The sequence below is a fragment of the Sesamum indicum genome, linkage group LG1 (assembly GCF_000512975.1).
Source record: "Sesamum indicum cultivar Zhongzhi No. 13 linkage group LG1, S_indicum_v1.0, whole genome shotgun sequence".
NCBI lineage: Eukaryota > Viridiplantae > Streptophyta > Magnoliopsida > Lamiales > Pedaliaceae > Sesamum > Sesamum indicum.
Genome location: NC_026145.1, coordinates 8213073 through 8224612, shown reverse-complemented (window position 1 = coordinate 8224612; position 11540 = coordinate 8213073).

The window sequence follows — 11540 nt, the reverse complement described above, 5'->3', positions numbered from 1 at the left end:
AGAAAAAATATAATGATGTTAATCTCACCCCATATATGTATATATAATATTTATCCTTTTATAATTACAAAAATATACATGAAATGTTAAATGAGGGGCAAAATTAAAAATTTATATAAATCTTTTTGTTAGCGTTGGCATTTTTTGTTCAAACCCTAACAAAAGGGTCTTATGTGTAAAGAAAGAACTTTCAGAAGGGGTGTAAATATAATTTCAAAACTTTTTTAAAAAAAAAGTGTAATTTCATATTTTTTAAAGAAAATTTAATTGTGATTAACCTAAAAAATTATGATCAAATGGATAATTATATTCCTGTGCCCTAGGAAAAATAAGGCAAGGCAGCTTTAATATCATTATAGTTTATGTAGCACTTTTACACTCTGTATAAAATCCATATCAACGAATTTGAGATTATATTTTATTTAACTACCATTACGGCACATCGTTCTTGCGTACATATAATAAATAATTATTTATATTTTAAAAATATATTATAAATAAAAACAAAATATATAATTAATTTAGAGATATTATTGACATAAAAAAAAGAATATGTGTGAAATTTCATATTAGTATAGACAGAAGAATTTGAGTAGGGGGTCATTGAAAATACATAAGGACATTTTTAGTAATTTAAAGACTTGATATCGCGATGTAAATAATCGCTATTTGTGAGTGACAATGAAGTTTTCTTTTAGATATACTAGCCGTTATAGCACGCCGTCCCTGCATGCATATAATAGATAATTGTTTACATTTTAAAATATATTATAAATAAGATTAAGATATATAAACCAATACATCACTTTTAAAAAATAAACAAATAAATAAAATATAACTAATTTAGGGATATTGTCGACACAAAAAAATCTTGGTATGGGGGAAAATTTCGTATTATAATACGTAGATAGTATAGATCATATAGATGAGAAGAAGAATTTGAGTAGGGATGGTTGAAAATACATAAGGATATTTTCTGTAACTTAAAAAATTGGTGTCGTGAAGTAAGTAACCCTATTTAATGAGTGAAAATGGAGTTTTCTTTTACTAGCTATTGTAGCACGCCGTTCCTGCGTGCATATATTAAATAATTTTTTATATTTTAAAATATATTAATAAATAAGAGCAAAATATGCAAATCAATACATTACATTAAAAAAAAAAGAAAAGAAAACTACTTTATTAGTTAACGTATAATTTGGAAAGTGGAATGCGTTAGTTATCTTATTAATTGAATGACATTTTTACGCTACAAAAAATTAGTGCGGCAGCGTCATTAACTGCCATTTGTGAGTATAAAGTCCCTTTTCTTTTTATATTAGTATAGATTATATTAGTATAGATTATAAATAAAAATATATATAAATGAATACATTATACTAAAAATAAAAGAAAAAGAAAGAAAAAAAACAATAAATGTAAAATTTGAAAAGTTAAATAATTTAGTTATTCTATTGGTTGAAGGGCATTTTTGACTTTATAACGGTGTCATTAACCGCAATTTGAGTGTGGGAGGCTTTTTCTTTTTTATATAGTATAGATATATAGTCTTGATAATAATTATTGTTGCACGCGGTGTTGATCAGTATATTAAAAAGATTTGTGGTATGAGGTAAAGAGGATATCTTCTTCTTTTTTTTTTTAAATAAATAATTATAATTATGGGTTTATTAAAAATATGAAAGTTTGTAAGGAAAAAAATAGGTAGAAGTAAGATGAGAGAGAGAGAAACGTGGACTAGTTGACAAGAGAAAAAGAAATTATAATTGTGAGATTATTAAAAAATATTAAAAGTAATATTTTGACCAATTCGTTTTAAGGAAATAAATGAATTAAAGAGTAAATTTGGGTATTCAAAAATTTATTTCATAAAAAGTTTTCTTTTATATAGATGAATAAAAACAAGGGATAATTGCATTTGTATCCCTGACCTATAGTCTATTTACACAAATTATTCTTGCTTTTTGAAAGATTATATCAAATTCGTCATTATTATTTACAAAACCATGCTTGCCTTGTGAAAGATTACATACACACACCTAAAAACGTCAAAATCATTACACAAACTACCTTATTTTATAGAAATTACACACATACCCTCCATAATCTTCAATATGATTACACAAACTAGTTTCGATTCTTAAAAAAAATCCACAAACAACCTTGCAAATTCGACATCATTACACAAACTATTATTGCTTTTTAAAAAATTCCAGATACACCCTTATAAATGACAATATTATTATACAAACTATCCCTGATTTTTTAATGTATGGGGTACTTTTTGTAATTACATAAAATACAAGAGTAATTTATTTAAATAAACCATAAATTAGGAGTGTAAATATTATTATCCCTAATCAATGGCCTTTTGTTTTAAATAAATTTTAAATAAATATGCTCAACATACAGCAAATTAGTAGACTAAAATAATTATAATTATTGGTCTTAAAAACAAATATGGAAAACATATTTCAAAATAGGGATAATTACACTCCTCTCTCCTGAGATTTTGTATAATTACACGTAGATATTCTGTGGTTTGAAAAATTAAATTTGGTACTCTTAAAGTTTGCTTTCGTCTAGCAAATAAGTTCATTCATTAGTCAAAATTTAGCTAATTTATTAATATTAACAAAAACATAGGATAAATAAATTCATATTTACCTTCGATTGATTTATTACTAATTTATCGCATCTCAAATAAATATTTTTATCTCCAAATTACCCCTGATACATTTTCACACGTTGATGCATGTTAAGAGGTATATCTTTTCTGTTATAAGGATAATTTAGTTAGAAAAAATTTATTTGACCTGCAATAAGTCAGTAATAAGTCAATAGAGGGTAATATAAGTTCTCATTCAAACTTATTTTTTTTTTTGTTTTTTGTTAATATCAACAAATTCAATGAATTTTGACTAATAGAGGAATCTATTTGATGGAGAGGTGCAAAACTCAGGGATAAAAAATGTAACTTTTCAAAGCCTTAAAAAATGTTTTCTTCTTCATTCTTTCACAAAAATAGTGAAGGAATAAACATAAATCAGAAAAATTCTAATAATATGATTGATTTTTTTTATTACAAATCATATTGCATAATTTATTATATTTAAAGATTAATTACAATTACACATCCTCAAGTATAATCAAATTATTCAAACATTCATAATTTTTATATAATTATAAAAATCATTCATATTAAATAAAAAACAGTAAAAAAGACAAAAAAAATAAAAATATTATTTTACCCTTATGATGACACCAAAGAATAGAGACACTCCATGTGTATAAAATAAAATAAAAAAATGTAATTCTTTTTTTTAAAAAAATATTATGCATATGGCATAAGTATATTAAATATAATCAATAATAGAATATATTATATTTTGTAATTTGAATTATGATTGTTTTTATACTTTATCATCTATTTCTTTTTCAACTTACTGAACTATATAATAATAATAATAATAATAATAATAATAATAATAATAATAATAATAATGAGTTCCAATTGGGAGCGCGTGAAGTACTAACGACTTGAGTTCATGCGAAATGTGTGCTTCTCATTGTATTCGGTTTGAGCCACACGCGCGTCAACTCAAGTCAATTCAAGTCCACATCTTTTGGTCACATGTGACCCCCAATAATAATTACTTCAGTCTATCATAATTATAAATATTTTTTATTATTTAAAAAAATTATAAATATTTTTAAATTAATAATTATTGAACAAATATCATCCGATAATGGACTATCACGATAGAGTATTTGTTAGATAATTATTAATATTAGTGGGTACTTACAATTTCTAAAACAAAGAGGGAGTAATTATATTTATGACAAATCTCAGTAGAACTCGTTGTAATTTACCCCAACCATAAGCATAAAAATTTGAAATGAGACAAAATCTACCTTACCAAATTTGCTGATGTTAGTAAAAAAGTAGAATGAAAATTCATATTTACCCCTAATTGACTTATTACGCACTGATTGCAATTCGAACAATTTTTTTCTAATAAAAATAACTTTATAAAAGTTTAGATATACCTTATCACATTCATTAGTGTGTGAAGATGAATAAGACTAATTTGATCAGAAAAAATTATTCGACTTATAACAGGCCAGTAATAAGTCAATCAATGTAAATATAAATTTTAATTTAACTTTTTTGCAAATGTTATCAAATTCGACGAGTTTTAACTGACAGACGGGTCTATTTGTTAAATCAAAATAAATAACTAAGTATTAGTTTTAATTTTTTAAATTATAAAAAAATTATATATAATTATACCAAATTTAAGACGAGAACAGTGTAATTATTCTCCACATGAGTTGTAGTGGGCCGTCGCTCAGCTTGGGTCATAGTAGACTAATGATATGCATGGTTTAAGGTTTAAAATTTCCTTACGTTTTCATTGAAATTATGGAAAAAAAAAATATATTATTTTTTATTTTATAAGTTTAAAATTTCCTTACGTTTTCATTGAAATTATGGAAAAAAAAAATATATTATTTTTTATTTTATAAAAAAAAAAAAATGATGGTTTCAAAATTATAAAATCACTCTATTTTTTTTGTTATGTTTATGAAAAAATCTTTGAATTTTCTAAGAATTTTTTAAATTTTTTTCTAATTTTCTAGCGGAATTTAATTATCTCATATTTTTAGCTACAAATATGTAAATTATTGATTTCATACATAAATATTTTATTTAATGAGAACCGATCTAATACTCGCATCTGCTTGGACTGCAGGAAAGCTTGAACCTCGCCTATAAGAGTTGGAAGAAGTCGTAACTAAGTAAGTACGCACGCGTACACTAATTTCATATTGTTATATGCATATGAATCAATGTAATCAATATAGTTTATAATATATAGTTAAAAAATTAAATACTATATATATAGTTTCAATAGAAACTACATTAAATAATAACTCCAAAAATATATGTGTATTGCATGAAACTAAATTATTTTAGTTGGTATAAATGATACAAAATTAAAAATAAATACGTTTGAACTAAAAAGAAAAAGATAATATTCTTAATTTTTTTTTATAATTTTATATATTTCTTTAATATTACAAGCTTTTTTTTTTCCGTAACATTTTTAATATTTATTAATTCGAAAAATGTGTTAGTGACGAAACTTCTTTTTTGGGTAAATGTAAGTTTCATTAATAAAATAAGATCGTACAGTATAACAGTGTTCAACTGGTGATTTCTCCCTCGACAGGTCAAGGGATACGCCATAATCTATATAATGCACATGAACTAACAGAACGAGATAAATTAACACTGATAATCCTCTGTCTAATATCTTCCACAATAATGGTAGCTATTATATTCGGTGGTCGCTCCGTATGCTCAAAGCGTCTCAAATTTCGTTCCCTCCAAATGTGGTAAATGCTAGTGACAAAACTTTATGACACGTATGCTAACAGACTTGATTTCTACGCGAGGCTGATGGGCCTCGTGTCTCATTAAATACACCCACAAAGTGCATTATTTGAATATATTACGCATATTTGAATGTACTTATTAAATGAAATTTTGACATTAATAAAAATAATATTTGATAAAGGTACATATGAAGAAGTGTTTTAGAAGTAAAATAGGAAAAATGTCAACTTTCATGAGAATCAATTTTTCTTTTTCTTTTTTAGAAAATGAAACCTATAATTTTACACAAACATCTTGTGGTTGTGCTAAAATTATAATTATTGAGAATAATTTAATTCAGATCATTTTGAATATCCAACAACTATATCTGTATTAAGTTCTATTATAACTGCAATTATTGTTGTATATGATTGTGGTTGCGAGGTCGAGGTTATGGGTGTTTTGACCTTCTTCTTGTAATTTGAGATTAAAAAATAACCTGAAAATATAAGATTAGAGAAGTCGGGGTTATCCGAGGGAGATTTTTCAACGCTCAAATTAACTAAGGGATCTAATCAAGCGATCTAACATAACAATAAGAGGTCAAGTTTTTTAAAAATTGGAGTGTCTCCACCAGAACTACCTCGACTTTCTTGATCTTGTGTTTTAAGTTATTCTGGAACATCGAAATGCAGAAGGAAGGTTAGACCTATAACCTCAACCACACGACCATGATCAATACATATCGAGGATTTCATAGTACTATTTTTGTTTTTTTATTTTTTATTTTTATAGAGGACAAGAGTTCACTTAGAAAAAGAAAGTTTTATTGCGGACTTTGATAAGGCAGACCGTTTCTCTTGTTGATGTTTTTGTTTTTTTTTCCCTTTTCTTTTGGATAATATAAAGTTTCGTAGTTTTGACTTCAATCACCATTATAAATCAGAATAGGCCTTAGCGATCATAAGTCGCCTTTTGTGATACTTGTGAACTAACCATCAACATAAGTAACGCATCACTAATAGAATTTAAGCAAAATTATACATTTATACCCAGTCCATGAGATAGGGGTTCAACACTTTTAGACGTTACGGGATTTTAAATGATCCTAAAATTAAAATAACTTAACAAATTTAGTCATCTACTTTGCATAATTTTTAAAATAGTCTCAAAATTAAGAAAACTCAAACACATTTAACCCGTATCCAAGTTTTCATTAAAATATAGACGGCAAAAACACGTGCAATGTGCATATTCGTTAGTTTGGTTGCTCGGACAATTGATGAAAACACACATTTCATGAGTTCTTGCTGTCTATTTCTTTTTTTAATAGAAACTTGAATATGGGACTAAATGTACTACATATTTTTAATTTTGGGACAATTTTGTAAATTTCTATAGAGTAGAGGACTAAAAATATTGAATCCCTATCCTATTGAAATAAAAGTGTAATTTTACCGATACTTTAAATAACATTGTCTTTTGACAAAAATGGTCTATTCTTACCAAGTGAGTCATGTATGTTGGCATAAGACAAACCCATCCTACTATGTTGCATAGGTTAAATGCAATTTACCTCTCCGTGTTAATAAAAAAGTGCGGAAAAAGCCTGTGAAAAAATAAAGTGCAAACCCCCTAGTCCCTACCTTTTTAAAAATAATGCAATTTACCCCCTCCTGATGCATTACATGCGCCCTTTTTATTTTTATTTTATAAAATTACATTTTACACTTATATAAAATTATTTGATCTAATATCATATAGATGAATGGTTCAGATCGCATCTATTATTTAAAATTTGTAAATACATCTTAAAACTTTAGTATATTTATATATCTTTAATTGTATATATTTATTTATATAGATATACATAATATATATCTTTAATGTCATAGCTACGTGTGGTGGAGGAAGACGAAATCCAAATCATTCGCTGGCATCTAATCGTGGCCATCCAAGTAAGGGTTCCCGATTGAGCGCTAACGACACCGTTTAGGCAGAACATAATAGAGGGATGCAGCCGCTGGGGGCGCCGCGGTGGCTGGGTTCGGATTTTGGCGGTGGTTGCAAGTTATATATAAAATTAATATCATATTTAATAAATAATAATGTATATTTATTATGCATAAAATCCAGGCCATTGATTATATTACACATCTTAGTCGTTCATTTAGGTTAGTTCATATTGGCTGTTAGATGGATAGTAAATTAAAGGGATAATACCACTCCATTTTTCTGAGATTTGAAAAATTATATCTAACTAACCTAAGGTTTGTCTCCATCTAACAAATAGGTTCATCTGTTAAAATTCATTAAATTTGTTGATATTAATAAAAAATCTGAATGAAAATTGATATCTATGCTAGGTTGACTTATTACAGATTTAATATATGTCAAACAAATTTTTCTAACTAAACTATCCTTATAATGGTGATGATATGCCTTCTCACTCATTAACATATGAAGATGTATAAAGGTAATTTGATCATAAAATACTTATTAGTTATTCAATAAATTAGTAATAAATCAATTGAAGGTAAATATGGATTTTTATCTGATTTTTTTTATTTTATCAGCAAATTTATTCAATTTTTAGTAACATGGGACTTATTTATTAGATTGAAGTAAACATCAAAGGTACTCAAGTTTAATTCTCCTAACCACATAATGTTTATATGTAATTACACTAAATCTGATGGGAGGAAGTGTAATTATCCCAAAATTAAATCTAACCGTTTAAAATTTAAGATACAAAAAAAAATATTTTAATGTTCAAAATGATAAAAATTTGCAGGAGAAGCGCGTGTAATACACCGCTACCTCCAGGGGGTATTGCATCATTTTTAAAATGACAAGGGAGGATTTTGTATTTTATTTTTTAACAGGAGCTTTTTTGCAATTTTTCTCATTAAGACGAGGAGGTAAATTACATTTAACCCATATTGTGTATAAAACTTCAAGAAGAATTAAAGGCTGATTTGAACCATTATATGACAAATATACTTCATATATAATTTTAAAAAAACGATCAATTATAATATATTTATTATATAATAAATTCGATTCGACCAAATTGAATAGAGATAAAATTGGGGTCCTTGAAAACAAGCATGTTCCTAGAAACTTACTCATCCTAAAAGGGGCAAATGTGAAAGAACAAAACTACCTTTTTCCTCCTCTTGTGGGATAAACAAGAATTTTCTTGAGAATGAAGTTCTAATCACATCACTTAATAAAGTGAAATTGTCCTTGGAATAATCACCTAATCTAATTATTAATTAATAATTATTGAACTAAACCTTTATTCGTAATTAGCAACTCAAGCTATGGTGAGGAGGAAAAGAAAGGAGAATATGAAGCTCCTCGAAAAGACTTTGTCTCCACGTTTCTCAAAATTAAGTACAAGTTGAATGCATTAAGAAATCCTTAAATATTACCAACTCTAGGCAAAATATGGGATCTTTCTCCTTTATTAACCTTGCTTTATTCACCATATAAACTCAATATATCTATTGATGTGGTTAAAATTAGTGGAATGTTTAAAATGTGAAAAGGAGTGTTGAAACTCGTGTGCCGCAAGTAGAAAATAAAGAGAATTCGTGTCGACTTACTGAATGAGCTTGGTTATTTTATTGACTTACTTGGAGTACCCCTATTGTACGAGCAGGTGATGAGAGATTTAAGGAGCAGTTACAGGAGATTGAGATTGACCCAAAATTCTTGGGATCCTTCTGTTTGTCACGTCATTTGAATCCGCATGCTAGCAAAACTAAATCCTTTTAGATTAGCCTAAAATCATGGATAGTTACTTATAATCTTTGTCCAGCCACATCCAGCTAACATGGATGTCTGTTGGCGTACTTCGAGGATGAGGTGTTATTTAACATGTCAGTTGAGGTGGATGAGCCATAAGCTTCATAATATTAAGGTTAGACTGAGTGATGTTTCATCATCAAAGCCACAAAGATTGAGTTGGTGGTCCTTTAGCCTGTTGATAATTAACGTGCCAGCATAGTTTGTGCTTGCCGGTATTAAACAATTTGAATCTGACTCCTCAACATAATTTGAATTGTATTTTGTCTTTAAACTGAAAAAGAAATAAATACCTCAAAAATTGCACATATTCAATGAGAATGATAAATAAAATCATAGAATAATTGCACTTACCATATAAATATATACCCTATCATTTTCATAATACAACTGTAATTATTTACTCTGTGATTATATAGGTCCTATTAAACCAAATTTGATCGTTTGTTTTTTTTTTCAATTTTCATTGTATTTCTATTCCATTAAAATATATATTCTACATATATAAAATTGCCCATTAACAAAAAATAAAAAATACAAATTTTATACATATGATATGTATATATTAAATAAAAATTAAAAATACAATAAAATTTGGAACAGAAAACTCAAATCCAAAATCCAACCAGAACGTTTGAGAATTATTGTTGGGAATACTTGGATATGTTAACTTATATTTACTTAGATGGATTGAATCCAATGTGAGCCGATCTTGAAATGAAAGTGAATATTGAACAGTCCACTACTCATATTATTTATATATATATAAATCTAAATTTTCATTATTTTATTATTGATTCTTAAACAGTCAAAAGTTAAGTGGTGTCCCGTCATATGCTTTGGAATTAATGATGATGAGAAAGTACGAAAAAGATGATCTTTATTTTGGGTGAAAAAATATTTACATATTAATTATTGGTAAATTTCCGACATGAGGAATTTAATGATGCATTATATATAGTATGATACCTACAACTTTAGATTGCATGGGAATAAGGCTGAGGTATATCTTAAATTGTACTTAATTCTTTTTTAATAAATTCCGCACTACCCCTTTTTTCTATTACTATAAAACCATGCAAATGGAAGCCCCAAAAGTATTTGGAGAATTTCTTTCTATTATTTTTATTTTTTGGAATATTTTGGATTCTTCTATATGTTTTTTGCTTTTGCAAACGTTAATTTAGTGATATAAAAATGTCATAAAATGATTACGTGTTTACGTTGGAGATGGCTAAGAACAATGATGGAAAAGTAACCAATGAGGCCTATTTTGATTCGCGAATCTGAGGTTTTATGATTTTAGAGATTATGGGTTCGAACTTTGTAATATTCGTAGAATGTTGTTTCTACTGCATGGTAAGTGTCATCTACTGCATTAGTAGGTGTCGGTCAGATTTATTTATTTGATATTATTAATCAGGGTATGACTGTTGTAATGGCCTTTGTTAGATATTGATCTACAGAAATGACTATAATCGATTTATTTTCATTAATAATAGTTTATCGTTCTTACTTCATAAAAGAATTAAAAGAATGTTGCAATAACTTTTGTTTTTCTTGTGAAAATAAATAGGGAAAAAAATTGTAAGCTAAACAGCAGTACAAATTGGGAGTATTACCATAAGTTTACTAAAATGAGTTAAACTGGAATAATTTTAGACAATCGAAATTGATGTATTGAGCATTCGTCATATATTAGTAACAAAATATTAAGTAATATTTATAAAACTGTCACTAAATATATATACATATACATATTAATGATGATAATTTTGATTCTATCAAAATATATTTCTCAACGACTTATTATTAGATAGAATTTTTATTTTCTATAAGTTGTCATTATATATATATATATGTACAAATGATCAATTAATGCTTATATATATTTGAATTTCCCACTCCCCTAAAAAAAATTTATTTTTATATACATATTTATTTCATTATCATTTTTTATTTCAGATTTTCGTAAAAATATATTTATATTAAATATAAAATACCAAAAAAAAATTAAAAATTACATTAAAAAGAATGACATAGTAAATTTTATTTTTCAAATTTAGATATGTACATGAATATAAATCTTAAGCAATTATAATAGTTATAATTTATAAATTAATTTAAATTGTTATTTATTTTAAATATTTTATTAATTATATTAAAACAAAAAGAAATCTAATAGTATATATGTATATCAGATAAAATAATTAATTAACTAGCTAATCATCATTAAAATAATTAATTAATTAAAAAATAATTTTTTTTACAAGAAAAAATCGGGTCGCCCTCTTTTTTCTCTCTAGGCGACGGCGACGTTGCTTGATTTGGAGGCGACGACGCT